Genomic DNA, 7,391 nt, shown 5'->3' on the forward strand with positions numbered 1-7,391 from the left:
TTTGACACACTGTACAACGTAGTTAGGTAGCGTCTACTTAACTACGGTAATTTATTATAAAATATTTTAAGTTAGGAACTTTATTGGCTTACTATTTTTATTTCTTTTATTTTATTAGTTTTTGATAGTGTCAAAAAAGTATAACATCCCGGCCATTAGTTATACTCACTACGCCACTGTAATTACAAGTAGAAAGATAAAGTGTCGATGTTTATAGTAACAAAAATATAAATCGGAGAGGAAATAATTTATTGTCAATTTACAGTGCCGATAGTTACCTTATTACGGTGTTCAATTTTTGCATATATATGGAACTCAAAAGCTTATTTATTGCACAAATTCAATAATAAAAATTCTCTTATTACAAAATTTTTACTTTAAAAAAATGGTAAAATGGATTTTATAGTTTAGTATTCATAATCAGTACTAAATATGTTGGCATTGAAGGAACTAGTGCTTTTAAAAAACTTAAAACTTATAATATACGTTTAAGTATAGTATATTAAATTTAACCTGGAGAAATCGATAACGTCAACAGCTTCACATACTTAGGCAGTATAATATCGCCGGACGGTGGCGCGGCAGTCGACATCCAAAGCCGAATCAATAAGGCATGCTCCGCCTTTTCGTTATTGAATAAAGTTTGGAGCTCTTCAATACTTTCCCAGCACACCAAGCTGCGGTTATTTAACAGTAATTTTAAGAGCGTTCTGCTCTACGGCTGCGAAACCTGGCTTACCACCAACAACCTGATTCATAAACTGCAAACTTTAATAAACAAATGCCTTAGGAGAATTCTGAAAATTTGGTGGCCCCGCACTATTAGAAATTCCGAACTATGGTCAAGATGCCGCCAACTTCCTATGGCAAACGAAATCAAAAAGCGTAAATGACAATGGATCGGGCACACTTTGAGGAAGGCACCAAATGAAATCTGCAAACAAGCATTAACATGGAATCCTCAAGGAAGCAGAAGACCTGGTAGGCCCAAGCAAACGTGGAAGCGAACACTGGAGAAAGAAATCCAAGCAAGCGGAAAAACCTTTGGAGAAATTAAAATCCTGGCAAAAAATCGTGACAGTTGGAAAAAGTTCGTTATGGCCTAATGTTCCCCTGGGAACGTACTGGATATTAAATTTGTTTCACTCATTATCAAATATTTTTATACCTTTGAAATTATATCAGATAAATAAATTTTGATAGGTCCATGACTTTTTTGTATTTTGCAAAGGATACTTTTTAACATAACGTATTTTTTAATTGAAGAATCAAGTTGCTGTGACGTTTATACGAGTGTATGTACAACTGTTATATATGTAGTGCATAAAGATTTATTGGTACAATTTACGATATATATTTCACTTCAAGTTCAAATAGAGAGTCACGTTGATTACTGTGAACCAGATGAGTTGGGTATTTGGAATACTGGTAGAACCTTGTTGTATTGATGACTACCTCTAAGTTACCACTAAAATTTTAACACATTAATTACAAATGGGAGCTATAGACAAATTACAGTATGTGTACAAATTCCGTAATTTCAGATGTGTTAATAAAGCTTTCTTGTAAAGAAATCGATATTGTTATTTGTATGGTTACAATGTCCCAGTTATAAATATGTTAAGGGAAATATAGTAGATTACATCAAAGTTGCCAATATGAGGCTCATGTCCGTCGAAGAATTATCTAACCTGGGTAGTAGTTTATTAATAGCCACTGTAAACTACTTTTAATGAAACCCTAGAATTTGAAAGGTCTAATTAGATTTCAACAGTACCTTAAATCAATATTAAAGTATCTTGTCCTTTTGGATTTCCCGTCTTTACGTCATCTATCTTATCTGCAAAATGTCTTATATTATCTTATCTGTTGTTATATAAACAATATGTTACATAATAGTATACTTTTTACTATATTACATTTATAATAATCTTAAATTATTAAAGTTTAGGTTGCTGGTGCGATGTTTAACGGGTTACTATGGACTGCGTTATCACCTTAAAAAAATTGGTCTGTCCGAAGAGATAGATTGTCGACTCTGCTAAGAAGCAGACGAGACTTGCAGTCACATTCTCTGTGACCGTTCAGCCTTGATCTGGGTCAGGAGGAAGTCACTAGGTCGATAACTACTGTCCTCTTCTGACATTAGGAGGTTCTCAGCTGTCGACATTCTGGCTTTCATTCGCAGCACAAAAGATCAACCATGGTCGCAGTTGTCCGCTCTGTTGGGAGCTCTAATACCAAAACCATCTACAAGCAAAACTTTATTAAAAAAAAAAAATTTAAAAGGATCATAAACACAGAACCGCACGAGATGGTTCGATATCTATATTATATAGTTATATCCATATCTTTGTTTAAAAATAATTTTTCAAAAAACTCTCAGTAAACTTAATAAGGCATTATGTTGACAAGTTTTCTTGGCTTTTAATTATAATTTAGGAATAGGAATTACCCCGCTGTGTTTAAGATCCTTTTAAATTTTTTTTTTTTTAAAAAAGTTTTGCTTGTAGATGGTTTTGGTACTAATTACCTTATTTGAAAAGATTTAAAAAGAATATTATGTTACTAAGATTTAAGACATAATTGATCATGGTGTAAAAAAAAATATATATTTTTAAACAATTTTAATTTGAAACGATATTATAATAATTTTAAAATTTTGTGTACATTTTCTTTTGTTCGCAAAAGTTTCCACTTGACCTTGTCGAAGACCAAACCCATCTCCATGCACTTCACTATATAAAAATATAAAACAAACCTAAGCTGTACAAAATTAAAATACGATCGTTTTGTGAAGCTAAAAGGTTAACTACACTTTAAATAGTTTTTTTTTTTGTAAATAAAATACAAACGAACTAACATAATTGCAAAACGTCTAGTTACGCCCGAAAGAAAAACAAATTATTTATACAAAACGAAATGAAAACTGCCTCACCATCAACGTGGGTTCGTAAACTGGCTGAGTTAACCCAATTATGCACTGGAAAAAATACTCGTACTCACTTATTATTCCGTTAGTTTCGCACATTTTCTTAACAAGTACAAGTAATTATAACGTCTAAAATACAAACAATAATTATGACAACAACAAAAAATGTGCTGAAGTAGAGTAATTATCGGGTTAACATTTTTGAACTTGAAGAGGAAAATTAACATATTTTTATAAGACTAAAAAAATATATAAAAAAGGTGTAACGGAAATGGTTCACAATTTATGTGAGATATACTTTGGAAACGAAAAAATAAATTATTAAATGAAATAACTCTTTTTTTACTTTAAAATGTGGCCCTATGTACCACTAGCGAAAACGGACATTAAGAAAAAAAATTCAATTTTAAACTATTAACAATGACTGCAGTCATCTTTGCGAAATTTATAGTGTTTTGCGTTCAAGCCTAAACATATTGTTATCATCAGATTTTTCTGCAACTCTCGGTTGATCACTTGGAACTCTTTTGATAACGCCGCTTTTCTTATCTCATACCAAAATCTTTTTATAATATATACAGATTTCAATGATTACTTCAATCATATTTATACCTAAATAGCAAAATGAACTGTAAATATAAGTGCAGTTAAAAGCAGGTATGTTATATTTACCTTACATAAAGACATACTCCCTACAGTCTTTTTAATTAGTACAACTGTATCTTTGTTGCGAACACATTGTATACCACAGGAATATATCCTTGCGAAAGGTTTCTTTGCTGAACGCAGATTGTACATAAGGAACGGAAAAGACAAATTTAATAAAATCATTAGTTACTATAAAATAGGTCAAAGCTATATTTATAAGGAGTTTCTTTACAATGTTTAACTCACATCTGTCTAGACATATAGTGCCCACATATGGGGCAAGTTTATCTTATCTAGTATCCAACTTATCAAGCATCTAATTAATCCAGCGCCTTGAGTCTGTTTTTGCTCAGTGATCAGTGATGCCTGCTGATATAAAAGCAATGAACAAATTTATGAGGGCTTATAATTACTCCTTATTGCAGACAGATTCAGTTGGGGTTTAACTTCCTTCTTCTTGGGGAAGTACGAAATAGGATTAGGTGTGAATTCTATAAGAAACTAAAAGAGTATCACAATTCTTAAGCAAGGCATTAATTCCACATATGTTATAACAGTTCAGATTTGCATTGAAAATACCTTTCAATTTATTCAAAAAAGAAACAAAATATTATAAGTACATTTCTTTATTAAAACGAAAAACTTTAATTAGTTATATATTTAACAATATGTATGTATATTAGTTTGTATGTGAGTCATTCTCTAACAAACTTGACGGCTTTTCACCATATTATCTTTGATTTCCTTTAATTCTTTTTTTTCGGGTATTAGAACAAACAATATCAAATGCTTAAAATATTTACAAAATGTGCAATCATTTATGTAAAAAATATAAAAAAATTTTAGGTTTCTATCTGAGATACGACCATTTAATAGTTTATAGACCATTAATAGTTAATTTTAGAATACAAAAATTTCTTCTTAAATCGTAATTAATCTAAAACAGTTTGTAAACAAAATTTCTGCAAAACTGGAGATAATGAAGTCAATGTTTGTCAAAACAAAATTATTGCAAAATCCGAAGTCATGAAGTTAATTTTATACAAAATCCATCTTGTTAGTAAGAGAATAACCCATATATCCCAGGTATAATTTATCCATATTAATTGGAAAGAATAACTCATATTCTCCAGGCATAATTTTGCTTACTCCAGAACTTTAGATCTCTATCAATTACTGAAAGTAAGAGTTTTGATTTTAAAATTAGTTGCATAAACAAAATTACAGCAAAATCCGAAGTCATGAAGTTAATTTTATAGAGAATAACCCACATATCCCACGTATAATTTATTTTCATATACTCGTAATGTAAATCATTAGATCTCTATCTTCTACTGAACTTGAGAGTTTTCATTTAAAAATTAGTCTAATCAACAAAATTAAGAGAACAGCTCATAGGTTCCAGGCATAATTTATTTGCAGAATAGGATCTGTTAGAAATTGCTAGATTTGAGAAAAATTAATTGTGGATTTTGCATGGTTCTAATACTTAATTTTTAATAGTGACAGTTGTGAATAAATACAATACAATAAATACAATATAAGATCAACCACTTGACTTGAAAAAGTGTGACTAATTATGATTCCTGATAATAAAACTGCCAGAGTACCAGTTTAAGATTGACTAGTTCGATATAATACTGCAAAAATCATTAAAGGGACACGAAAGTTATACAGTTGACAAAGAAAAAAATCTATTTGTTTTAAAATATTCGAATAAAATTTTTATTTTATTAAATAAGTACCATAAATACCTAATTTATCATTGGGCATTATTCAAAATCTTACTGTAGTTGCTGTACCATTTATAAAAATTTATTTAAAGAACCACCACAATAGTAACTTTGATTATTTACCACAACAAATGCATTGAGTTGAAATACCTTAAATAACTAATTCAAACTTTATACTCGTGTGATATCAATTATGTACAGTATTTAAAAACTTAACCCAAAAAAAAGTGATTAAAGTAAAAATAATTATTTAAATACACAAACTTCTACGTTAATTGAAAATTGTTAATTGTAACACTTAAAGCTAAACCATGTGAATGTAGCTAAAGTCAGAGGTTATGCACTCGTGTCCATTAAATGCCTTGAAAAAAAATTAATGAGCCCAAGTGCCAACCCAGTGACTTCAATTGCATACCAAGTTTTGGAAAATAATTGTACAAGAGTGCGTACACATAATTAAAGGCGTGAACACTATTCATACTCATAAAAGTGGAGCAGCTGTAACGGTCATAAAATTTTTGATGGCACATACGAGTATGTAACCAGATGTAGAAATAGTTGTCAGATCTAAAAAGTGAAATACTCGTATAATAATATTTAAAAAACTAAGACATTATTGGAGACAATATTTTATATTGCTTAATTTACTCATATATATTGCATTATTTATTATATAAACTTTTCATTTTGAATGCTTGTGCGTTGAATTTATTAAATTTTCACTGCAATGAATCATTTTCTTTAATTTAATAAATTAATTAACAGTATATACATATTTTTGTATAATTGATATTTATAGTAGTAGTAACAAAAAGTATGGAACATTCACTTCAATATTTTTGTAGCCGTCTAAAAATTTTGTTATAATATCAAGAAATCTTCCATTTTACACATTGTTTTCATGATTTTATTTGATTCCTTTCTTTTCTATATAAATATTAGTCACAATTACTAGTAGAGTTAAAGAATGTGTATAGTGTGGAAAGGCTTTCTATTTGATTCTTTTCTTTTTTATATAAATAATAGTTTTAATTACTGGTAGAGTTGAAGATTGGAAAGGAGCTACAATGAATTCTATGAATTAGGATTCTTTACGCTTCTGCAGTGAAGTCAGTCCCAAGCTAAGCATGGAGATAAAGAGCTGGGTTTGGAAAACATCCTGAAAGTAGTGGCATTTTTAGCACATTACATTTGTTATATATAGAATATTTCAAAAGTTTCGAATATATTATTATACCAATGATTGTCGAATATATATTCCTATATATATATTATACATTAAATTTATATATATATATTATATATTAAATGTATATATATATATATTATATATAAATATATTACATATATTTCACTGTTATTGAACATAGAAACCAGGGAAGGCAAAACAAAATTTAAATCTACAACAATATATCATGTATGCTTGTCCAAGTGATCTACAAAATGTTGAATCGTTGGTAACAAGTTTATTCTGTGCTAAGCCAAGTGATCTACAAAGTGCAGAATCATAAGAACAAATTCATTCTTTAGAATATCTAATTATTTGTGTGTCAACGGATTAAAATAATTGACTATAATTAAGATACACCGATTATTTCTGAAATATAGGAATTCTTCGCAACTCGTTTGCCTAATACAAAGTTACTATAAAGTAGCAAAGACAAAGCACAGCTTTGACAGGTAAAAATGAAGGAAAGACTCAATCATCTGGCATGGTTACCTTATCTATAATGATGTGTAGGTAAACCTATCATAAGTCTAATATCACTACGGGTCATCTCATTAACAGTATTGTATTGAATTTTTTTTTAGTGAAACGTGATTAAATTGTATACAGATATCTGCATATCGTTGAGTCTATCTATCTATTATTAAAAAGTTCATCACAGAAACTACTCAGTAATAGCTTACATGATGTTAACGATATGGTCACATTATTTAGGTGTTCCGAGTGGAATCCTGAAGTATCCCTTTTAGCTAACTCATCTGTTTGACAATTGCTGAAAATATCCCTATGACCGAGAACCCAGTTTAGAGGAATGTTGAGCTGCGTCGACGTCTCTTTTATATATGTGCAT

This window comes from Teleopsis dalmanni, chromosome 2 (assembly GCF_002237135.1).
Source record: "Teleopsis dalmanni isolate 2A chromosome 2, ASM223713v2, whole genome shotgun sequence".
Taxonomy (NCBI): domain Eukaryota; kingdom Metazoa; phylum Arthropoda; class Insecta; order Diptera; family Diopsidae; genus Teleopsis; species Teleopsis dalmanni.